The 27,213-nt window shown below is 33.9% G+C and overlaps 1 protein-coding gene across 4 annotated transcripts in view; it reads right to left on the reverse strand.

Moving 5' to 3' along the window:
• LOC135201746 (PHD finger protein 19-like) overlaps nt 1-27,213 on the reverse strand; it is a 593,548-nt gene that overhangs the window by 215,657 nt on the left and 350,678 nt on the right. The window lies entirely within an intron of this gene.

Raw genomic sequence — 27,213 nt, forward strand, 5'->3', positions numbered from 1 at the left:
TTTTTTTTATTTCCTACTCTCGTCATATTTACATACGGTGCTCGCATAGATGCTGGGGATACATAGAGCTTTATATCTTTGTGTTTGTCTGTTTGGTAAACTGCTTTATATTTACTCTCTCTCTCTCTCTCTCCCTCACTATGAAGGGGATATGTTTGCATTTGTATGCTTGGTCGAATGTTTTACATATTCTCTCTCTCTCTCTCTCTCTCTCTCTCTCTCTCTCTCTCTCTCTCTCTCTCTCTCTTATTATTAGAGAGCTGTGCTAACTTTTCTTTAGATATTTCATTACTGTCTTTGTAAATTTAGGAAAACTAATGTTTTGTTTTTTCATTAAAATGTATGACATCTCTCTCTCTCTCTCTCTCTCTCTCTCTCTCTCTCTCTCTCTCTCTCTCTCTAGCAAATGGCTGCATGGTCCTGAAACAATAGAGATGTATATGAGATTATTTCAATCTTTCAAAAAAAAAAAAAAAAAAAAACACGAATAACTATTCAAATTCTGCAATGATTTTTTTATCAGCTATTTCAACATTGTTTTTTGTAAACTATGACAATCACTTTTTTCGTTTTCTTCATTACAATGTATACCATCTGAATAGGAGGGACTCCATTTATTACTCCTTATGAAACCATTCATAATATATTCTCTCTCTCTCTCTCTCTCTCTCTCTCAAGAAAATCGATGAAAACCAAAGAACAGAAAAGTTATAAAGTTGTTTCATTCTTGCCATAAAAGACACGGAAGACTATTCAAAGCATAAAACCTTGGCGCAACAATATACACAAATAAAAAAAAGCAAGAACAACAGCAACAACATCAACAAAAGCAAGAACAGCAGCTGCTGCATTCATGGCCCGCTGGAAGGAAACGCCGAAATTAAACACAACAAGCGTTTCGAATTGATCTTCCGTTTTGTCTTCCTCCTCCTCCTCCTCCTCCTCCTCCTCCTCTTCTTCTTCTTCTTCTTTTCTTCTTCTTCTTCTTCTTCTTCTTCTTCTTCTTCTTCTTCTCCTTATTCGTCTTATTCTAACTACTACTCATAATAAATATTTCTTTACATACTATTCCAGTTTTCTTTATGCTTCTCTTACCACCATCTCTCTCTCTCTCTCTCTCTCTCTCTCTCTCTCTCTCTGTTTTTTTATTTATTATCTGCTTTCTCCTCTCCTCCCCTTTCTTTAGCCTCCTTGCATCCACCTCCTCTTCTTCAGTTTTATTCATATTTCTAACTCTTCTCTATTTCTTGTTCGTTGTCATCTCAATGATTCTCGTGTCGTTTTCCTTTCCATTTTCAACACTGGCCCCTTTCCTCTAATTTTTAGTTCTCTTTCTCTTCCAATTCACATGGGCATCATTACTCTTGACTACTAAGACCTCAAATTTTCAGTATCGACAATAAAATGACCAAACTAATAAGTTGCTAGTGGAGTAGAAATTGGTATGTAAACAAACCACAAAGTGTACATACATTCGAACATTCCGTGAATTAACAAATATTATGCTTTTCTTCATATACAAAAAATTGCTGTATAATGTACTGGTTAAATGAACAAATATTATGCTTTTATTGATATAAGAAAAACGGTATAATGTACTGGTTATCGTTTTCTACAAAACACAATTTTGACGACAATTAACAGTTTACATCAGCTGCTGAAAAAAAAAAACTCTTGTGATATAGCGACGTAACGAGAGAGAGAGAGAGAGAGAGAGAGAGAGAGAGAGAGAGAGAGAGAGAGAGAGAATACGTACACTATCAGGATGTCCTACAGGAATGTCTCAATTGAGGTTACCTGCTCACCAATCTTTTTCAAATTAGGATGACGACGGACACAGGACTGCTCAGGATTGCGCACGAGCGGCCGTGAGTCCTATAAAAAAAAAGCATTATCTCTTCTGCTACCAGAAATATACATCCCTTCCATCGCAACAACAATACCAACAAAAACAACAAAGGTAGCAGTAGCAACAGCGAACAACGGCTCGGATGCTCACTGGAACGCTGGAACACTGCTGGAGTAATCACCCTCCTAATGCGCGTAGATCCTGTTCCTCTTGATACGACAAATGGCAAGCAACGATCTCTTTCTTGCTTTTCCTTATTCTTCTTCTTCTTTTTTTTTATGATTAGTGATGTCTCGTGTTTATCAAACAATACTCTCTCTCTCTCTCTCTCTCTCTCTCTCACGCTGTAACTGGTGCAAACCCGACAAATACCGAACTTATAACGTCCGGGATGAACTTACTTCCACTTTTGCATATGTATATGTTTCTAAATATCACACATACATTTATACAAGTACATACACCGACACACACACAAACTCACATATATTTATACACATATATACGTATACGTATATACGTATAGACATACCTGCAAAAATAACTAGTACATTAACCGGTTTACGGGAACGGATTAGTTCTGCAACCCTCGTGAAGGCTAATGAGGACTAAATTCTTTATTATCATGACCACCGAAATGGTTACAGTTTTTAGGTCATGTCAAAGGTGAGATTTCCCCATCATACGTGCCATATAACTACCTAACTCCTCTACCTGCCTTTTACTGTCAATAGCCATATATATATACCTACATATATTTTGCCTGTGTTAATTTTGTTTTTAAAATCCCTTACAAATCATGGGTTCATTATATATATTATATATATATATATATTATATATATATATATATATATATATATATATATATTTTATTTTATATGTACTCGTATGTATACATAGTCTAAATATACATATATTTTACCTGTTAAATTTATAAAGAACCCTTATAAATCATGGTTACATTATATATATACATATATATAATTATATATATATACTATATATATATATATATATAAAACAGATAAATAGTCAGATATGTTTAGATGGCACAACCAAATGATCATAACATAAAACTGAAAATGTCTAAGCATGCACTAACGGTATCAATCAGATCAACTACTACCAGCGATGCATGGAATACTTTGTTCACCTGCTATCAAGCTTTGAAACTCGCTTTACGATTCTGTGCTCGTTGATTGGTAACTCTGCTATATATTTTTTTCCTCATATTATAACTAAAGTAAGGTACTATTTTCCTTTCACACCTGAAATAGAATACAACTCTGTTTTACTCGTCCTGTCGGACTTGGAATAACTGTACTTAAACAATTTCAGTGTCTTATTAACATCACTTATTTGACGTTTAGTTGATTGGTAGTTTTAATTGCAAGAATAAGACCATCTCTCTCTCTCTCTCTCTTCTCTCTCTCTCTCTCTCCTCTCTCTCTCTCTCTCTCTCTTTCATAACGCGACTAAACAGCAACAGTCATAAACAGAAAGCATAATGGAACTTGTAAAACGAGGAGGGGGGGGGAGGGGTAGGTGCGGGGAGGGAGGGTGGGGGGGAATTATCAGCTATAACATCATCCTCAAATTACGACAATAATAACATTTCCAGCGGAGGAGGAGAAGACAAAAAAGAATAAAATTTAAAATAATAACTAAAATAGGCAAAAAAAAGAAAGAAAAAAAAACCCACCAAATTCAGCACTTGTTAGGAATCAAAACACGACGTAATAATAAATAAAAATGGCGAAATTGTTACAATTGTCGATAATTACCCCAGCGGCTTTACAATAGCGAGAAGGGGAAAAGCAATGGTTACCCACCTATTAATTTTTAAGAAAAGGGAAAAAGGCGAAAGATGACATGTCATTTAAAGAAGACATGTCACTGACGGCATTCGCTCAACATCCGTGGAGGTCAGCGCTTGGATTTTCAATAAAAAAATAATTTTTTTTTGTTACGTCGGGAAAAATAACCTTTCATGAAACCTAATCGACAGGAAGGGGAAGTCTGACGCTTGCGCCAGTAGCGACAGTCTTCGGACGTTAAGTGACTTTGGAAAAGCAGCAAAAAAAATAAAAAAAAATAAAAAATAAATAAATAAAAATATATAAATTAAATTAAATATATATATATATATATATATATATATATATATATATGATATATAAATTTAAAAAAATTAAAAAATTAATAAGTACATAAAATAAACAAACAAATAAATAAATAAATAAAAAATAAATAAAAAAATAAAAAACTAAAAATAAAATAAATAAACTAAATAAATAAATAAGTTAAAAATTTTTTTTTTTACATAGTTTTCCAAAACACATCTGTCAAACCTGTTTTATAAACGATTTTACGATAAAAAACTATATAAGTTTTTTATAATTACTGATTTAACATAAAATGTAAAACGTATATTAATAGCTGAAAATTAAACACTGCAATTACCTACTAAAGTAAATAGTTTCATGCCCTCAAACAAAGCAAGAAACGAATAATAACTTCAATATATGATATTCTTATTTTCCTTCGACGACTGAATTTCATGAGAGAAGGAGCGAGAGATGAGAGGGAGAGAGAGAGAAGAGAGAGAGAGAGAGAGAGAGAGACTTACATTTTCTCTTTCGACTTAATTCCTTAGATTGCACTGAGAGATACAAGAGGTTTAAGAAATAAGGAAAAAAAATAAAGGGGTTTGGCGATGGCGGGGATGGGATGGGGGTGGGTGAGGAGAGAGAGAAGAGGGGGGGGGGGGCGGATGGGGGGATTAATGTTGGATCAATGTCAACTTAAATTATTATCGAATAATGCCTAACGGTGTACAATGGCTTTCCTTGCAATTCTGTGTGAGACTTGTTTCCTCTCAATTCAAATTATAAATGCTGTATATATAGAGGTTGGCTGTCTATGTATAATCCTACAGAGTGCTGTTTTGTTTTCCGTATGAAATACCTAAGACGAATATTTCGAGATATTTACTGCTTTCTTTACATTTCACTAAATACCAAAGACTAATACTTTTTTCAAGTGTAGAGCCGGGTATTTTCCGCTTTCCTTACTTTTCACAATTTTTTTAATGTTATCTATCTATTTATTGAATTACTTATCCTTTTTATTATATTTTTATTTATTTATTTATTTATTTATTTATTTATACTATTTATTTATTAATTTTGCTTTTCAAATACCTGACTTCTTCTTTCTGTACAATGTCCCCGGTGGTCTTATTACTTATGAAATGGGGTTTATCTAATTAATAATAATAATAATAATAATAATAATAATAATAATAATAATAATAATAATAATAATAATAATAATAGATTTATGTTTTATGTGAACTACCTTAGAAATGTTCTTAGAGAAAGATATAACACTATTTCCCTTTTCCTCTTTGTTAAAATTACTATTTTTATCCGAAAGTGATAAAAACAAATTTTAAAAGACGTATTCGGCTTATCACCATTTTCGGTTAGTTCAGAAAACCAACCGGAATAATACTATACTAAATAAATAAATAAGTAAATAAAAACCAATAACTCAAAAGAATTCTGAAACAATTATAAATACAATTCCTTGTGTTTATTGGCGAGTTCATCAGACAGTAAAGAACCACAAACCCTTCATTACTACCAAATTTCGACTCCCTCCCCCTCCTCCTCCCCTTCCCTCTTCCCCCTTCGAGACTTCCTCTTCCGCAAACGAAGGGAGTTCTAACCATTAACCCGGGTTATATAATTCGTTTGGCAACTACAAGAGGGCGTGGAAAGGTGGACGTGTTGTCAGGAGAACGAAAGCGTGTATTGGTGGACATTTTTTTTGTCATCATTATAAAAAATAATATATAAAGTTATTTTCCTGGTGGAAATTTTTTGTCATTCTTATAAAATAACAAAATAAAGTTATTTCCCGAGCAGTTTTCTTATAGTCATATGGTCTTACGTTTAGCTATCTATCACTGTGTATATATTATATATATATATATATATATATATTATATATATATATATATATACATATATATAACTGCAAGAAAATCCCCTACAGTGTTCAGTGTGTATATATATATATATATATATATATATATATATATATATATATATATATATATATATATATGTATTATCTATATCTATATCTATATCTATATATATATATATATATATATATATATATAAATAATTGCAAGAAATCCCCTACAGTGTTCAGTTAAACAACAGCTCCTAAAACAATTCCCATAACATGACTAAAACAGTTACAGCTTTTTATATACAAATGCTTGAACAACTCTCAAGTTCTTAGCAAGATGCGAACAATGGTTAAATTCTAAGTCATAAAAAAAAATAGCTATTAAACATCGCATTCAAATGCCACAACTCAAAAACATTCACAGTGAAACACAACATGGCTACAGTATCTCACAAACGCCTGGACATTTCCATGGCATTCCAGGCTGAAGGCTCCGCTTCAACATTTCACATACAAATACGAAAGTAACTTCAGCATTACACATACAAATACCAAAGTAACTTCAGCATTACACACACAAATACCAAAGTAACTTCAGCATTACACATACAAATACCAAAGTAACTTCTACATTTCATATACAAATACGAAGTGGCTTCAACATTCCACATACAAAAAGGAAATTTCAACATCTGACATACAAATATCGAAGTAACTTCAACATTTCACATACAAATACGAAAGGAACTTCAATAATTCACATACATATACCAAAGTAACTTCAACATTCCAAATAAAAATACCTAAGTAACTTTAACATTTTACCAACAAATACCAAAGCAATTTCAACATTTCAAATGAATAAAGAAACATCAACATTTCACATACAAAATACGAAAGAAAATTATACGTTTCACATACAAATACGAAAGTAGCTTCGACGTTTCACAAGCAAGTCCAAGTAACATCAACATTTCACATACAAAATATGAAAGGAACTTCGACGTTTCACAAAGTCCAAGCAGCTCCAACATTTCACATACAAAATACGAAAGCAGCTTCAACATTTCACATACGAACGCCATAACTTTCAGACATTTCAGATAATGCTCGACGAAAAACAAGAACCGCCATTGTTGCGTGCGAGCGTTGTCCTTCGTGTGTGTGTGTGCAAGCGTGTGTGTGTGTTAGAAAGCAATAAATAGCAGCTAGTTCCCGAGGGGAGGAAAACACATTAAAATGCCAAGAACGATTTGCCTTCTCACAATGTGTTATTTTACACACGGAAAATGGAAGAAATCCTAAATGCTAGCGAAACGATTTACGCTAAAATTCCAATAATAATAATAATAATAATAATAATAATAATAATAATAATAATAATAATAATAATAATAATAATAATAATAATAATAATAATCTCTCTAGCACGGCCTCTCAAATTTTCGAATGCTTTAGCTGCAAATGTCCTTTCGCATTTTTAATGTCACTGAATCTTTCGAAACTATCATTATCACTATTATCATAATTTCCAATACGATTTTTAATGGAAATCACTCTGCTTGTATGACTGACATTAAAATTCAAGTAATAATTTACAATAATAAAGATAATAATTTTTAAAAAATATCACTGATAATAACAATAACATAAAATAACTTTTAGAGCAAAAATCTTCCACAACTTGAGAGTCTTGACTAGAGAGAACATGGCGAGGTAACTTGCATGATAAATTCATATTCACAGGTATGAAAATGATCTGTTCCCCCCTCGGTAAATACAGTGCTTCAACGGCAGGGATTTCCTTACTTAATATATCATCTTTTACGTCGTTAAGCGACATAACTCGAATTACAAAGAGAAAAAAATATATATATAAAGAGGAAGCGATGCAGCGCTATTCGCTTGCAAGCGTTAAATGGCATCCATAAGGTTCAGGAGACGTTGGTTTTGCCAAGGATCTTCCGCCTTAACGAACTAAATGCTCAAGGGGTTCTTCTCTCAGTCACGGGGACATTGTCATCAAAGCGGTAGAATGCCTCCTGATTTTAAGTAAATTTCTGTTTTCTTTTTTTCTTTCCAACGCTTTATCAATTCTTCGTTTAATAAATAAGGGTGGGATGGGTGGGTGGTGACGTGGGGGGGGGGGGGGGGGGGGGGGGGGGGGGGGGGGGTTGGGGGGGGGGGGGGTTGAGGTTTATACATCGCAGTCCTCATTATCTGTATGTCTGTATTTCATATCCCCACCTTCTTAGTAATGTTTGCCTAAATGAAGAAACCCTCTTACTTTAAGTAGACTTCAAGCCCAAGACAATGACACAGAAGTCCCTCGAGTCCCATTAATTCAACGTCCGGGATAATTGCCAACTCTCGTTACAATTTCTATAACGCAAACGTTATCCATTATTCCCTTTCCGTATTTTCTTATTGATGTCTGCTTACATTACAGGAGTCCAGGTTAAAGCGCTGTTGCATGAGAAATGACGCCCATTGAAGGTGACAAGCTGAATGGAAGCGACCGTCGATTGTAACATAAGTCTCGTTACATTCGACAAAGCACTCAATGTGTCACACTACTTACGCGCTGCGATTTCAGCATTGATTAGTAATAAACATAAAACAAACTTCCTATTATCCGTCGAGTATTTAAACAAAGGGTAACTTGGCCCACGGTTACGCTGAACAACCCCCACCCCATTATCTCTCAATTATCCAAACCACGGTAATTTGACCCAAGGTCATGCTGAACAACACCCATCCCATTATCTCTCTATTTAAACAATGGTAACTTGACCCAAGGTCATCTTGAACCACTTTCACCCCCCTCTCCCCATTATGTCAAGTATTAAAAAATGGGTCATTTCGACCAATGATCATGTTGAACAAACAACACCCGCCCCCCAGTATCTCTTAAGTATTTAAAAAAATAACTTTGACCCACGGTCATGTTTAACAACACCACCCACCCCCATTCCCGCCCCATTATTTGAATCAATAAATTATGGAGATAGAGAAGGAAAGCTATATGCATATAGGGGACCTACTAATGAGACAATCACAAATAAGGAAGCATTTAAAGACCTTGGTGTGATGTTGAATAGGAACATGTTATGCAATGATCAAATAGCAATTCTATTGGCAAAATGTAAAGCAAAAATGGGAATGTTGTTACGGCACTTCAAAACAAGAAAAGCTGAATACATGACTATGCTTTATAAAACGTATGTTCGTAGTCCACTTGAATATTGCAATATGATATGGTACCCATACTATCAAAAGAATATTGCACAAATAGAGTGTACAACGCTCCTTTCCAGCTAGAATAGAAGTTAAGGATCTTGACTACTGGGAAATACTACAATCTTTAAAATTATATAGTCTAGAAAGGAGAAGAGAACGCTACATGATAATTCAGGCATGGAAACAGATAGAAGGAATTGCCGAAAACATCATGGAGCTAAAAATATCAGAAAGAGCAAGCAGAGGTAGATTAATAGTGCCCAAAACTATACCAGGAAAAATAAGGAAAGCACACAGGACATTAATCCACTACGCACCAGCATCGATAATGCAGCGTCTATTCAATGCGTTGCCAGCTCATCAGGAGTGAGCGTAGATGTGTTTAAGAATAAGCTCGACAAATATCAAAGCTGCATCCCAGACCATCCAAGATTGGAAGAAGCAAAATATACCGGAAGATGCACTAGCAACTCTGGTAGACATTAGAGGTGCCTCACACTGAGGGACCTGGGGCAACCCGAACAAGATGTAAGGTAGGTCTGTAAGGAGTATTTAAAGAGTAACTTGACTCATTGCCAAACTGGAAATCGCCCCCATGGGTAACTTGACTAACGGCCATGTATGAGAGAGAGAGAGAGAGAGAGAGAGAGAGAGAGAGAGAGAGAGAGAGAGAGAGAGAGAGAGAGATGCCAAAATATAATTAATTTTTGCATATTCCACATTATCTAATGAACAAAGACCGCAAAAAACGTTACTTAATATAAGATAATATCAATGATGATAACAAAACAGAAAATAAAATAACTTACACAAAAAATTAATAGATTCATGTATATGCATGTTATATATACCCATATATATACGCACAAACATACATAGACACACATGCATATATGTGTGTATGACTAAAAAATATGCACAAAAAATAAACCTCACGAGTCAACCATCACAAACAAACATAACATAAAAAAAGTGTCTAAATTAAGAGAGAAAATTATTAACGTAGGTTCAAACATCATCTCAATCATTTCAATCACAATTCACTCAAAAAAAAGAAAGAAAAAAAAAAAAAAAAAACTCGCCACTTCGTCTTATCTCAGAGCGAATGCTTGAAAGCAAGCGATCGCGGCCATTCAGCCTAAATTCGTGACATATTCATAATTCGTGTGAAATAACTGAACGACGTCACGCAAACGCCGCTCGGTTGAAGAGGAAATACGAGTATATTATGAGCATGGCGGCATATCGAGCGTTTGAAAAAAAAAAAGGGGGGAAAAAAAAGCGCGAGGAGATATACGGCTTCAGTGATACTGACTTTTTTTTTGTTTCGTGAATTCGCACACAAGAAGGGCATAAGATTAATATCCCGGTTTTAAGAGCAGCCAAGTGTTGTCATTCATAATGGAACTCCGTTCTATATCCGCGCATAATCATACAATAATACAAGGCAACATCTACACAAACATCTACTATACATACGGACATACATGCCCGCCCACCCACCCACCCACACACACACACACACACACACGCATATATATATATATATATATATATATATATATATATATATATATATCTTAACGACTTGGAGTTTAAGATAGATATACTGTATATATACATCATGTGTCAGATTTATCACTATCATCATATTATATATATATATATTATATATATATATATATATATATATATATATATATATATATATATAATTATACACATTTATATAAACTACCATAGACATACACACACGCACACACACACACACACACATGTTGTACACTCACACACACAGACAACCAATCTATGTGCGTGCGGCCCAAGCAAATAAAAAGCACACAATGCATTTTGCATCGTCGAATCCAATAGCCCACCACAAGCTAATTCCGGAGGGGGGCCACCATCCAGCGGCGAAATCTATTTCCTGATAAATCGATGCAGTTTGGAACAAAAACAAATGGAAGCGCCCCATAAACTATTCAACGCTTTTTGACGCGAATATCGTTGTCAATCGATGGTTAAAAGAGAGCGAAGAGCGTTGTTTCCCAATTAAAATAAGTTCCTTATGAAGTCTCGCGCTGTGTCCTACAGTAGATTCACATTAACCGTGCATTTGATGTCTAGGCCAGTCCCTTACGACGCTCCTGATTGGTTGTTGATAAGCCAATGACAGGGCTGGAAACTCTCAGTCTCTCTCGAGAGTTCAAATGCGTAGGATCTATGTTCCACCTCTCCTGAGGCATACGTCTTTCAGGAGAGGTGGAACATACATCCTGCCTATGTGAACTCTCGAAAGGGACTGAGAATTTCCAGCCCTGTGATTGGCTTTTCCAGCCCTGTGATTGGCTTATCAACAGCCAATCAGGAGCGTCGTAAGGGGCTGGCCTAGACATTAAATGCACGGTTGATGTGAATCTACTATAGGCGATGCGATTGACACGTAGAACTCATTAGGCGAAGGGTAACGTAAGGTCATATAAAGATGGTGTGAAAAAATGTCTAAAGGAAAATAATATTAATAATAAAAAAAAAAAGCGATTATAGTACATACGAAACCGAACGTACAATGGAAAAATAAAATTTAGAAACTGACTTATATTCAAAAGTGAATTGAAGGTACAACGAAAAAAAATGTATATTCTTATTAAAAAAAACTGACAGTAGATTTTAAAATGAACCGACTTTATTTAAATGGTAAACTAAAATATATCAATTCCTGTTGAGTACGCAAACTTGGAGAGAGAGAGAGAGAGAGAGAGAGAGAGAGAGAGAGAGAGAGAGAGAGAGAGATAGTGTACTGGACAAATAACGCAAAATACGCTAAACGACAGCAAAAGAGAATTAAATATTAAGAATGAGGCATTTCTTCGGGAATATTATCATTCATAAATTTCAACTTGAATAATTAAAACTCTTAAAAAATCAAATTCTTAAATAAGAAGAACAGCTGCACCAGAAATAACTGAAGGGTTGCTCAAATAATAACAGAAATTCCCACGGAAACCCTAAAAAAAAAAAATAAAATAAAAAAAATAGAGAAAAAGGTGAAAAATGGCAATTCCCAGTGTCCCCTTTCTGTGACGTCATCAAACAGGTAGCGCACAACATCGCGAGTACTAAAAATCAAGCGCCGAGCGCCCATTTAAATTTCGGTTTCTCTGGAATTAGATGAGTTTCAGTTCTAACAGCCCGTATTATGGGAGGGGGCGGTCCTTAGGAGGAGACCCGTAAAGACCCCAAAATCATATTACTCATTTTTGCATAAGTATTTCCCTCGGGTGATTTTTCAGAAAGACGCTACCGTGTTTCGCTTCATGTTTTTTTTTTTTTGAAGGGGGGGGGGTGAGGGGGGCTAGATACGCCGAGTGACTGGTTGGTCACTTGCTTGCTTGCAGGCTTGCTTGCCTTTGATTGCATTCGCCTGGTCATTGCCTGGCTCTGTCACCCTACCTTGGGAAAATGTTCTTAAGCATTGACTTAAATATATATATATATATATATATATATATATATATATATATATATATATTGTATTATCAAAATGGGAAAATGAAAAGGTGGGAGGGGTGTTGGAATGAAAACGATGGTATTCTTCTATATTTGAACCAAAAGGAGAGAGGGGATTTGGGGGGTGGGGGGTGGGGGTGGGGGGAAATGGCGATAAATCTGCAAAATGTTACCATTTATGTGTACCTACACGTCAGAAAAGGAATCCGATACAATTGCATTTTACCGAAAAGTCACCTATTTCTACTTTTTCCTTCCATGTTCGGTATAACGATTAGAACCAACATGGTTCCTCGTTGGACGAGTGGGTTACGTGTCCGCCTACCGATTCGGTAGTCCCGAGTTCGATTCCCCGCTCTGCCAACGTGGAATCAGAGGAATTTATTACTGGCGATTACGAATTCATTTCTCGATATAATGTGGTTCGAATCCCACAATAAGATGTAGGTCACCCCGTTGCTAGGTAACCAGTTGGTTCCTAGCCATGCAAAAAGTATCTAATCCTTCGGGCCATTCCTGAGAGAGCCGTTAATCAGGTCAGTGGTCTGGTAAATCTAAAATATACTTAACTTTACAAAAAAAATTCCGTTAACTGTCTCGGATATCATTGTCGCAATTATCCATAACGCATAAACATTCACAAGAAACGCATATAACCTGTTAATCATGCAAACTTCCGCATAACAGAAAAGAATGCACAAAAGAGAGCGAGATCATGGAGCCATTATTAAAAGATAAGTGTAGCAAAATGCAATAGAAATAACACGGGTGAAAGACCCAAAATCGCCACCCCCCCCCCCCTCCCCCACCCCCAACCCCTTTTGAAGGTGGAATCAGTCCAAGTGGCGCCAGTCCACCCGGTTTTAAAATAGAAACCAGCGTCTGTTATGGTTGAAAATAATAATAATAATAATAATAATAATAATAATAATAATAATAATAATAATAATAATAATAATAATAATAAGTAAAAAAATGCCCGAAATTTCATCGACGCAATCGAGTTTTTCTGTACAGCGTTAATGCTGTATGAGCCGCGGCAGATGAAACTCTCAGCCACGACCCGGTGGTGGTCTGTCCTTGAGCAGTGCCAGACGCCCGATCATGGCCGACTTTAACCTTAAATAAAATAAAAACTACTAAAGCTAAAGGGTTGTAATTTGGTTCGTCTGATGATTGGAGGGTGGATGATCAACATACCAAGATGCAGTCCTCAAGCCTTAGTAGATTTCAAGATCTGAGGGAGGACGGATAGACAAAAAGAAAAATTTTTTTGTTCAATAGTTTCCTTTTACAGAATACTAATAGAAACTTTTACAGAACTTTCGGAACAAACATAAGAGTTAAGAATCGACGGACCCTCCCATACACTATAGTAGATTTACATCAGCCGTGCATTTGATGTCTAGGCCCTTCCCTTACGACGCTCTTGATTGGCTGTTGATAAGCCAATCACAGGGCTGGTAACTCTCAGTCTCTCGAGAGAGTTCACATAGGCAGGATGTATGCTCCATTTCTCCTATTGGCTGTTGATAAGCCAATCACAGGGCTGAAAACTCTCAGTCTCTCTCGAGAGTTCACATGGGCAGGATGTATGTTCCACCTCTCCTAAAAGACGTACACCTCAGGAGAGATGGAGCATACATCCTGCCTATGTGAACTCTCTCGAGAGACTGAGAGTTTCCAGCCCTGTGATTGGCTTATCAACAGCCAATCATGAGCGTCGTGAGGGAGTGGCCTAGATATCAAATCCACGGCTGATGTGAATCTACTATAGCAGAATTACACTTTTTCTTCAAATACCAAGATCAACAGCATATCATTTCCTCAAAAATGAAGTCATTTCACGCGCCAGTGTTTAGCAAACTGCCACAATAGTGCCTGGCTCAGATTTGCCCCTTAGATAAAGGTGGCTCGGAGAGTTAGGTTATCGTCTCGGTTGGGTGGGTGGACTTGACAGAGCCACACCAGGCTCTCTTATTTCTTTTATCATCTTACAGCACTTACGATATTAAAGCCGGTTTAATTGACGTTGTCACTTCGTCAATATTTTTCGATTCTCTTGGCAATGATGATGATGATGATGATGATGATGATGATGATGATGATGATGATTATTAATAGAAATCGACAAACAATCGTGTTTCTGTTGACGATAGGATAAAAAGACCCATTAGTGCTGTGTTGATATCTTAAGCCCTTTATATAACAGACAGAAAATAGAAACATTTAATGAAAGGGTCTTTTCCTATGATTATTATTATTATTATTATTATTATTATTATTATTATTATTATTATTATTATTATTACATTATTATTATTATTATTAATTATAAAATAAAATCTATACTAAGCTGAACCCTCGAAACCATTCTCTACCATTCTCATGCATCAAATCTTCCAGTTCTATAATGCTGATTATCGTGTGAGCACATAAACGTACAAATCTAAGCACGTCCTAAATCTTCACACGCATCTGTTCCAGTCCACACGCAAAAGCCACACATGCATTTTTATCTGTAAGCATTTCGATAAAGGTTCTCGATAATTCCTACCAAAGATGCCCATACTACCTGAAACGAGGCGACTCAATCGTTGCGATCACTGTGCACACACATACACGCACAGACAGAAACACACACACACACATACGCAAAAGGTTTAGAACACAATCATAAATAGAGAAATAGCTTGATTAATCAATGAACACACATGCACACACGAAAAGGCTTAGAAAACAATCATAAATAGAAAAAAACTTACTGATCAATGAACAGACACGCACACACGCCAAAGGCTTAACAAACAATCATAAATAAAAAACTTGATTAATCAATAAACACACGCACACGCAAAAGGCTTAGAGAGCAATCATAAATAGAAGAAACTTACTGATAATTGAACGCAGACGCACACACGCAAAAGACTTAGAAAACAATCAGAAATAAAAAAAAAACCTTGATTAATCAATGAACACACAGACACACACACCCACACGCACAAAAGGCTTTTAAAACGATCTACAATAAAAATAAAAAGCTTGATTGATTCATTGGCTCTTTTCAACTGACGTCACAACAACAATGGTATTCCGGGTCTCCCCCCTCAAAAAAAAAAAAAAAAAAAAAAAAAAAAAAAAAAAAAAAAAAAAAAAAAAAAAAAAGAGGAAAAAAATGAAAATGAACTCCCACCGTGATTTAATCTCAACCGAAAACAAGAGGAAAACTCCAAGAGATTACTCTAGAATTGAGTTGCCTGTGATCAGGCAGGTGTGACTACTACCTTGAGAGAGAGAGAGAGAGAGAGAGAGAGAAGAGAGAGAGAGAGAGAGAGAGAGAGAGAGAGAGGAAAGGGGCCACACCACCATTTCCTACCTTATAATTATACCTCCGGATATGGTCTGAGGTGGTAATAAGTTCTTGTTTTTATTGTGTAAGTTAATGTACCGACAATTATTCTATTAAATGCTTATCTATATTTATGTGTGAGATTTTCTTTCTGTATTTTACTGTGTTTTTGTTATTTTGACTCCACTCCACACATTTTTTTCATTTATTTATTCTTTTTTTTTTTACAATTAAGGATTTTATTCTAAGGAGTTTGTTCAGCAATAAACATCCATCCTTTCTGTCCTCTGAGAAAAAACGAACAACAACAATAATAATAATAATAATAATAATTAATAATAATAATAATAATAATAATAATAATAATAATAATAATAATAATAATAATAATACCTGAGAGCTCCACCTCATTTTGATCAATACCATAAAAGGTTAACTCGTATATATTTGTTTTATTTTTTCAGGTAATCCTGAATTGCACAGAACATTTATGAGTGACAGTTAAAGCAAAGATCACCTGGATCTTTAAACAGACGCTGTACCTCAAGGTAATGTTATTCATTTTAACAAAACGTAGTTTTTTTTTTTTCTATACATCACCATCATCAACATTATTAGCGTTAGTGCTAAAATAATTAGATCCAGTTCCTGTTATGTAATTAAGTCAACAACGGGCCATATATAAATGTATAAAAATACAAGCTGAAATAACGAGAGAGAAATTAATACCCAAGGAATGAATCATGATGACATCATTAAGGAACACAAGTAATTTGCATTATAACAATAGTAATGATTAACAAATGATAACTGATTATTAGTAATAATCAATAAGAATAACACAAAGACTTTAGAGATTACAGAGAGATTAAATATTTAAAATAATACTGGAATGAAATCTTTTTTTAATCAAGCATAGGAAGAGAATGAATAAAATAAAAAAAAGAAGGCTAATGATAGGAATGTTGATGAAATAAAAAAAAACAGAAAGTATATATGAAACATGAATAAACAGAATTTACCTAAAAACAATCACAAAGATAATGTAAACAAACAAAAAAAGGCAAAAACTCGAAACATGGATAAAAACCTAAATCCAAATAAAACAAAAGAAGCAAAAAGGAGATATTTTAAACAAATAAAAAAACTGCAAAAAAAAATAACGAAACAGATGAAAGCTTAAAATAAAAGAAGCAAACAAACTGACAAATGAAGAAACAAATAAATAAAGGTAAATAAATCAGGGAAAACACTTTAAAAGCTAAAAGTGTAACTAGCCTAACGATACCATTCTAAACAAATAAAAATGAAAAATTACGGAACAAGAAAATGAAACAAATAAATAAATGAAGAAACAAATAAATCAAGGTATAACACACGAGAAGCTTAAAAGAGTTATATATTAGTCTATCGATACTATTAAAAAAAAGAAAGAAACAAGGACAAGAACCTAACCTAACGAAGCAAAAAAAAAAAAAAAAAAAAAAAAAAAAAAAAACACACACACACACAATGAAGAAAAAAAATCAAAAGTGCAACCATCCTAACAAAATCCCGTATCTCAAGAGGTGATACTTTTCAGAAGGAAAGAAAGAGGCAGTCTCTGAATCCCTTCCCCCTTAAACGTTTCCTTCCATTCGTCCAACCTCCTTTATAAAAAAAAAAAAAAAAAAAAAAACCTGCTTTCTCCACCTGGGGGGGGCGGCCGAGAGATGTAATTAGCCCAAGAGGGCCTTCCGGTTAACCGTCCTGCGGTAACCGAAACTGTTTATGAAGCCCGAAAATTGTGGGTGATTAAGTAGCGAGTCTTTAAGGCTCCGCTGCTACTGTTCAACCGGGGATTATCCAGCGGGAATAATACAATACTCGTATAATAATAATAATCATATATTGTTCAACCAAGAATTCTCTCTCGCTACGCACCACAAATAATAATTAATAATAATAATTAATAATAATAATAGTCAGTTATTGTTCAACCAAGGATTCTCTTGCTACGCAGAACAAATAATAATAACAATAATAATAATAATAATAATAAATAAATACTAATAATACTAGCAATAATAATAATAATAATAATAATAATAATAATAATAATAATAAAAATAACAATAATAATAATCTGTCAGGTTGAGGTATCTTTGTCATACTAGTTTATATATGTATACACGAAGGGTTTTCATGCGTATATCCTGTATGTAAACTTTTATGTACACATTCACATGTGAACATAATGTGTATTGGCATACACATTAAATAAGTGTGAGTTTATTACCTACACTTGTTATACTTACGGTGTATATATATATATATATATATATATATATATATATATATATATATATATATATGACTGTATATATATATATATATATATATATATATATATATATATATATATATATATATATGACTGATAAACATGTTCTGTTACAACAGAATTCCATATAAAAAAGGAACCCATAAAAACGCCAAAATACACTATTTAAGTACTATATTATCTATATATATATAAATAATCCCAACAATAAGCCACAACCTCTAACAGCGAATGGTTACGGAAGACAAATACGTTCTGTGAACTTAAAAATGTACACAGGAAAACGCAGACACCTCCTTATTTGCTTAAAAGCCCTTCAAAAGAATATATCATCGACGCTATCTAAGCCGACATTAATAAGAGTCTTTTTGGCCACGACATGCGTCAACACCGTAATTACACCTTTCATGAACAGCGCATCAACTATCATTAAAAAAAAGAGAGAAGAGGAACTAAGAAAAAAATACAACCATAAAAAAAGAAAAATTATATATAAAAAAAGAGAGAAAAAAATCTACCAATACAAACACGTCACCGTGACAATTAGCCTCAGCTAATGACTCCTTATCACCATCTCAATCCGTCACTATCATCTCAGGCTGCTATTACCAATATCATCATCATCAGAGTCACTACCACCTCTTACGTACAGCCACCACCGTCATGGTGCGCCGTACGTACGTGGTATCCCATGACTCAATTGCATAGTGCAAGGCAACGAAACACCATTTGGCAGTAATGACAAACATCCGGGGGCCTTCCCCGGCCAATAGTGGGGCTGTTATTTTCCTGTCCTGAGAAGGATATGCTCGTATACGCCTCTATTATTTGTATTGGGAGAGGCTCCTCTGGTAGATGTTCTTGTGTGAGAGAGAGAGAGAGAGAGAGAGAGAGAGAGAGAGAGAGAGAGAGAGAGAAAGTAGTATATATATATATATATATATATATATATATATATATATATATACATAGAGAGAGAGAGAGAGAGAGAAGAGAGAGAGAGAGAGAGCGAGAAGAAGAAGAGAGAGAGGAGAGAGAAGAGGAGAGAGAGAGAGAAAGAAGGTATTATTATATTTATTATTATAATATATATATATATATATAATTATATTAATAAGAGAGAGAGGAGGAGAGACGAGAGAAGAAGAGAGAGAGAGAGAGAGAGAGAGGCAAATGCCATAAAGGAAAAAGTGGCATTTGCCTTTATTTATACATTCATCACGTTCCATACCTCCGTGATTCAGTTTTACATGCATATATATATTATTATATATTATTAATATATATAATATATATATATATATATATATATATATATATATATTATAATATATTAATGAAGCGAAATAACCTACTTGAAAATGATAGGCAGAAATTCAAGCCACTTTCGTCTTTATTATGTCTTAGTAAAAACGAAAGCGCTTGGATTTCTGCCTATCATTTTCCTGTGGTGTTCGCTTATGTAATGAAGTCACGTGCATTTACTGTGATTTTTTAAGCACAATATATATATATATATATATATATATATATATATATATATATATATATATATATATAGAGATAGAGAGAGAGAGGAGAGAGAGAGAGAGAGAGAGAGAGAGAGAGAGAGAGAGAGAGAGAGAGAGATAGATATATATATATATATAAATATATATATATATATATATATATATATATATATATATATATATATATATATATATATAGAGAGAGAGAGAGAGGAGAGAGACGGAGAAGGAGAAGAGAGAGGAGAGAGAATAAAAATGCTCAAGGTTTCAGTTTTTCTTTCCCGATAATCGCGTTCATTCCCAGTTCTTAAATACAAATATTTCACATGCACGAAGTAGTTACTTCGCTACTTGTTTTGCCAAAGTATGGGGTAATGTCAAATCAGAGCAAATTAATAGCTGCTATCACATTCGACATTTAATATAAATAAGCGAAACATTCCAATTCCCGCTATTTCAAATTTCGGTACGAGGGACAGGATGCAAAAGTAATTCGTATCCTCAACTTCCTTGTTGTAATGGGCAAACTACATTCAAGCTTCCTTTTGATTAAGAAATAAGTCAAATATTCCCATATATATTCTATTTTTTCGCGTATACAACTATTACCTTTTTGTACAAAAATCAGTTACTTTCCTTCACAAATTCAGTGTTTTGCCTCTTATCTCGTCCTACCATCATCCCTTATAATTTATACCCACCTTCCTACTGCAAGAGAATAAACCACTTCTATTCTGTTGATTCGGCGTCAATGACCTTTGTTATCCGAGTCAATCAATCTCTCGATGTGGCCAACCACCTGTGGTCAAGGGGTACGGAAACAAGGATATGCAAATGCACTCGTCTCTTGGAAAAGGGAAGACTATAATCACTATATAATCCATGTCTAATCATACCTCAAGGTCATCAGTGTTGGTGATGTAAGTTTTGCCTTCATTTTGGTTTCTACCGAGGAATTAGTAACAGGAAATCCGTTTATTGGGAAATTTTCCACGTTAAATGAAAAAAAAAATAATATAAAAGCATGGAGAAACGCAATAGTAAAACGGGATATTTAACTAATATTAACAAATATTAACTCGTTTCAACAAACCGAAAGAAAAACATCTTACTATTTGGATTACAAATGCCTCCCACATGAAAATTACATATCAGCAATATTTCAGTTATACAAAAGCTGCTAAGATCCCAAACTCTGATCAGTACAGCTAGAGAAAAAAAGAGAGAGAGAGAGAGAGAGAGAGAGAGAGAGAGAGAGAGAGAGCGGGCATCGCTAAAAAAAGAAGAAGAAAAAAGTGATCTTACAAACTTAATAAGCATACGCTTATTCACACATACATGCATATCTACAATACAAGACCTAGATACACCCATGTATATATATATATATAGATATATATATATATATAATATATATATATAAGTACATACATACATACATCAAATGTTTCACGGACGCCCCTACCACCCCGCCCCCCCACAAAAAAAAAAAAAAAAATGACAAGCAATAACAAAACCTTCGGAAAACTACTACGATACATAGCTTTGAGTTCTTGCATAACAAAACTCCCATTACGACGAACAAATGGATAAAACGAAAAGAGAGAAAAAGCACTAAATAAACAGAATATAATTACATGCGGCCAAAACGCAGACAACAGGAAACGGGGTCCTATTTATAGGGCGGCCTAATAGGGCTAATAAATTGCGTATACTCATTTCCCGCTCCATTACATTTTTAATAGAACCCACAGCCTGGTTTGTGCAACTGTGGCAACAAACATCAGACCCCCATCAACAAACATGCGTGACATGCCAGCAACTGCTGTATACATTTCATAGATGCAGGATCATATATATATGTAAACCATTATATGCAATTTGCATATAATTATACACACATACAATGCATATCAACTATACAAAACACATATACATACACCCATGAATATATACATACATAGGTACATATACATATAAAATGCATACGTATATACACATACATAAATACGTATATAATGTGTATATATATATATATATATATATATATACATATATATATATATACATATATATATATATATATATATATATCTATATATATATGTGTGTGTGTGTGTGTGTGTGTGTACGTATGTAAAAAAGACACATACATATATTTAAACACACCTTCCCATTTTCACATAATATAAACGGATCTCACCTGGACAAAGGAATCATAAATTCGCGAACAGACGGCGCCGTAACTACACTCGAGAGTTAATTAAAGGTAAACTGCCATTAGTGAGTACATACAGAGGTTTGCCCTAATGTGTGGGTGGTCCGCAAGAGGGTGTAGGGGGTCTTTATGTAGAGGGTGCAGTAATGGAATGGGTTTAAACGGAATGGGTAAATTAAATGTAGGCGTGAGGAAGGAATGGGTTGGAAATTGGTTGTGGGAAGATATTTGTTGATATTTGCCGCGGAGGAAGTATGGTTTATGCTGAGAGAGAGAGAGAGAGAGAGAGAGAGAGAGAGAGAGAGAGAGGAGAGAGAAAGAGAGCTGATGATGATATGATGAGAAAGGGAATCATATATATATATATAATCATATATATATATATATATATATGTATATATATATATTATATATAATAAGCGAGAGATTTGAGAGAGAGAGAGAGAGAGAGAGAGAGAGAGAACGGAAAATAAATTCCACCTAGACAAGGAAGGCACAAGCTTAAAAAATACAATATCATTTATTACAAAAAATTGATAAATTAACATTTTAATTAATAAATATAAAAACAGATATCAGTTATCATAAAACAAAAATATATTAATATATTACTTAATGAATATAAAAAAGATAAAATAAATAAAATGCTTAGAGGACTGCGTATCTCTGAAATTGTAAGATAAATAAAAACATCGTAGATTGTACTGGAAAGGCAAAAGAAACGAAAAACGATAAAACACTTCTCGATGAAACAATAAAGAAAGGAAAAAGAAGACTTCGAAAAAAATAATAACTTCGAGAATAAAGAAAACCAACTAAACACCACGACACCAAAGAAAAATAAATACCTGTGCAACATTAAAAAACCGGAACCTATACAATACAAGGGATAATCGTTAAAGCAATAATAAAAAATAAATAGAAGAGTAAATACAATTGAAGATTTCAGAAGACCAAAATCTGGAACACTAAAAAAAATACTCCACTGGGCAGACAAATCCTGTAGGCGGGAAGAAAGAATTAAACAAGGCGTGATCAGTTCTCCAGCTTACACGGTGCGCGTGCGACAAAATCTAGTCAAATAGAGCGTTGTTTCACCAACGAAAATGAAAATAAATACGCTATATTTTATTAGAAATAATTTTTCCGTACTGTTTAACATGCATGTTATTTATTTTCATTCAAATCAATAAATAAAAAATATCCTATCATAAAATTCCTGTATCTTTAACTCAACGCGAAACACCTTTTTCAGACCTTTTTAGGACTTTCCATAAGGCTTTCCTATCAGGCCGCCTCCAAACACGAATAACAACAACAACAACAGCAACAAAGTAGTCTGTAAGCCCCGAGTGAGCGAAAATAATGGAACTCTCTATTAGAATTTTATTATTATCAGCGGCAATTTCCTCTTCACTAAAGCATATTTCATATACTAGATTTAATAATGGACGTTGTTGATTTCACACAAACACACACACTAACGCACTCACTCATACACACACACACACACTCACACATACACACACACATATATACGTATTTATGTATTTTTCATTTATATACTAACTTAGGTCATATAGAAGGTCGGCAATGCCCAAGCAAAAATGAAAAAATAAATTCTAAGCAAAACACAATTCTGAAAACATTGTAAAAAAAAAATTAACCGAAAACGTTAAATAAAAACTAAAGCCATGTGAACACAAAGCACATGTATGTACTTCGCTTTCCCCATAAACTTTCCGTAGCGGAATCACGTATGACACATCAACTGTGAATGAATTCCACTTACGAAGGACATGACATGTGATGGTGTGCAGTACTGCGTTCAGTATTTCAAATGCACGTGCATGTATGTACGTATTCGTGTACGTAACTAAAGTACTCATGTACGTAACTAAAACCTATTCGCAAGGATTACTTTGTATATATCCAGTTGATGCCTGAATGTTTGTTGTAACTGTAGTGATTTTCAGTACAGTTTCCATTCAATAATCTATACTTTCGATAGTCTACACTTTCAAGTAAATGATATACCTTTGCTATGTCTCCCATCTTCTTACGACTTCAAAATTTCGGTTAGCCGAAAGTTGAAGTAAAAACTACACAAGAGAGATCTGTTGTTATTTTACTTATAAACTGATTTTTATATTTTCAAAACTTTACAAAAGAATGACCAGTAATTATATTTATAAATTAATTTCCTTACTTTCAAAATATAATGGCCAGTTCGGGACTGGGATAGCGGGTGAAAAAAAAGAGAAAAATAAATTATATATATATATATATATATATATATATATATATATATATATATATATATATAGAGAGAGAGAGAGAGAGAGAGAGAGAGAGAGAGAGAGAGAGAGAGAGAGAGAGAGAGAGAGAGAGAGAGAGAGAGATCATTTTGTTATGAATGTCCCATAAAGTCTTTAAATTACAATGAAATAATAAAAGCAAAAAAGTTATCACTACTTCGGAACACATTCAAGATATCTACTTATCTCTAAGCTGACTAAAAACAGAGCCGATTGATTACGATGAATTGTTGAAACATTATGAAGAGCAAATCCATTCAAACACCATTCCATTATCATTACTGTCATATCATTTTATAAAGGAAATCAGTCAGTCAGTCTACTGTTGTTTAATATAGAATGCATACATCTATACAAGGTAAACTCATGAAATTAACTAACAAATTTACACAATACTGAGCGTTCACGTATGAGAAGTATAATGATCATCTACAAAACAGAAATCAAATTTGATACCAATAAAATGAACAGAAAATGAATAGGTTCTAAAGAACGAAAAGATAAAAACTCAGTTACTATTGGCTAAGGAACAATCTATCCACGATGCTGTCATAAAAATGGTTCAATCGAAGTGCACAGACCTAAAAAAAATTAATAAATAAATAAAAAATAAATAAAGATTTCTTGTATGGCTATACATGATACCAATTTCCACTTATTTGTTATATTACAAATGAAGCAGTTAACAGGCCACCTTCATGGTGATCAAACTCATTTTAGACAAATGACCTCGTCTCATCTTGAATATTATAAAATTACGTTCTCAAAGTACAAGACACAAAATATTCTTGTCTCTTATCATGAAAAGGGTAACTTGACTATTAACCGAAAAGGGTTTCAAAAGGAAACCAGCCTGCAAAGAGAGAGAGAGAGAGAGAGAGAGAGAGAGAGAGAGAGAGAGAGAGAGAGAGAGAGAGAGAAGTTACATGAAAAGGTGATAAATAAGTATATAAATAAATAAATAAATATGAAAGATAAGGAAATAAAACCGATACACCTGAATTCAGGAGACGTCATTAGAGCAGGAATGAATATGCTACTTATAAGATTAGACGATAGAGATAAAAATCTTATTCGTCGTTTTCTGACTTCTGTTCGATTCTTTCAGAGTGGTTTAATAAATTCTATTTGAACCAAATTACGAAAAGGGGAAATTCCAAACAAACACGGGTACAAATAAACATGCACGAATGCCCAATTAATTCAGAAAGCATATTAACCTGTCTAGTTCAAATTCGAAATTTAAAAAATCAAATTCAAATATAATAAATAACACAATACACTGTCAAACCATTCTCGCACCTTACCAGAGACCAGAAACAATAAAATAAACACGGCAATACCATAATTATTCCTTCGTTACTCAGTTCGTACAATAGACAAAACTTGTGCCTATTCACTCCCTCGCCACTAAGCGTGACTGGATGATAGGAGCTGAGCAGATGAATATTCTATCAAAGTACCAATACGTAGCGTGGCAGCTAATTGCTCTCTGCAGTGAATAATATATATATTATATAGGGCTTCAAGAGAAGGCTAGTTTTTATATCAATAAAAATGGCGAAACGACACGTGTAATTGCCACATTAGAAGTGTTTTTCTTGTGTGATTTTTTTTTTTACATCTGTGAATAATAATAATAAGTAATAATAATAATAATAATAATAATAATAATAATAATAATAATAATATAATAAGATAAACAAAGGCCTGTTTTTTATATACTAATAAGAATGGCGAAACGGATACGGGTAAATGTCACAGGAAAATTTTTTTACGTCTTATATTTTTGGTTTTGTATATAATAATAATAATAATAATAATAATAATAATAATAATAATAATAATAATAATAATACCCCAAGAATGTTAGCTACTGTTGTAAGTTATTAGCTACAACTGAATAAAGTTGATAAAACCATTTGTTCATAGACATATCCTTAACTACGTCCACTGTAAATCAGAACGGAAATCCAATAAAATCACTAAAGAATAAATGGCATATGATTCTGAATTGAAGAGGACCTTGCAGCCATTAATTCCGTCATGTCACTCGCTCGAGGTACCTGACAAGATCCACCCTCGAATCGTCATACCTCTGGCAGGGTTGATGAACGAATCAAAGAAGGTGGAATAAGGAAGGATCCATAGGGCCCAGCTCCTTTTTGGGGATATAATAACGCAAGGCCTCGTGAATATCATTGGAATAGGTAATGTGAATTCTAGCAAAACACGCAGCAAAAAGGGTTAAAATAATTTTTTTAAATAAGTATTTTTTTCCTTTCTGGTTAGGATGACGTCAGAGTGGATATAAGTTTCAGGTTTCCGACCAGTAAATAATGGGCTTTTTAATTTCATTACACAGTATGATAACGCCTAATTTGCCTTCACTTCAGGAGAGACTACTCCCCATTTAGGCCAGCAGCAATTCGCAAGCCTATTATATAGACAATAAACTTGAGCTGAGAGCTGCACATCTCTCTCTCTCTCACACACCACACACACACACACACAGACTTAATTTGGTTTGCAGTATCAAAAACAAACAATTCTTAATTTGGATCGTGAGAAACAGTGATATTCTTCCATCCATTTAGAAACGTTTTTTGTCAGGGTATTTTTGACATCAAAGTAGTATTTTATTTTGCAGTATTAAGTTGATATATTATATATATATATATATATATATATATATATATATATATATATATATATATATATATATATACACAAATCAAATATATATTGTCTGTGCGTGTGTGTTGTGTGTGTGGATAGTTGAACAACTGATGGGTTGTCGACAAATATCTAATCGTTGCATTACCTTGAGAAGGTAATAATAAATGAGTGAAGTGCTCCTCTCATGACAAAAACTTGATACTGGAAAATAAAATACTGCCTTGATGGCA

This window comes from Macrobrachium nipponense, chromosome 28, assembly GCF_015104395.2.
Source record: "Macrobrachium nipponense isolate FS-2020 chromosome 28, ASM1510439v2, whole genome shotgun sequence".
Taxonomy (NCBI): Eukaryota; Metazoa; Arthropoda; class Malacostraca; order Decapoda; family Palaemonidae; genus Macrobrachium; species Macrobrachium nipponense.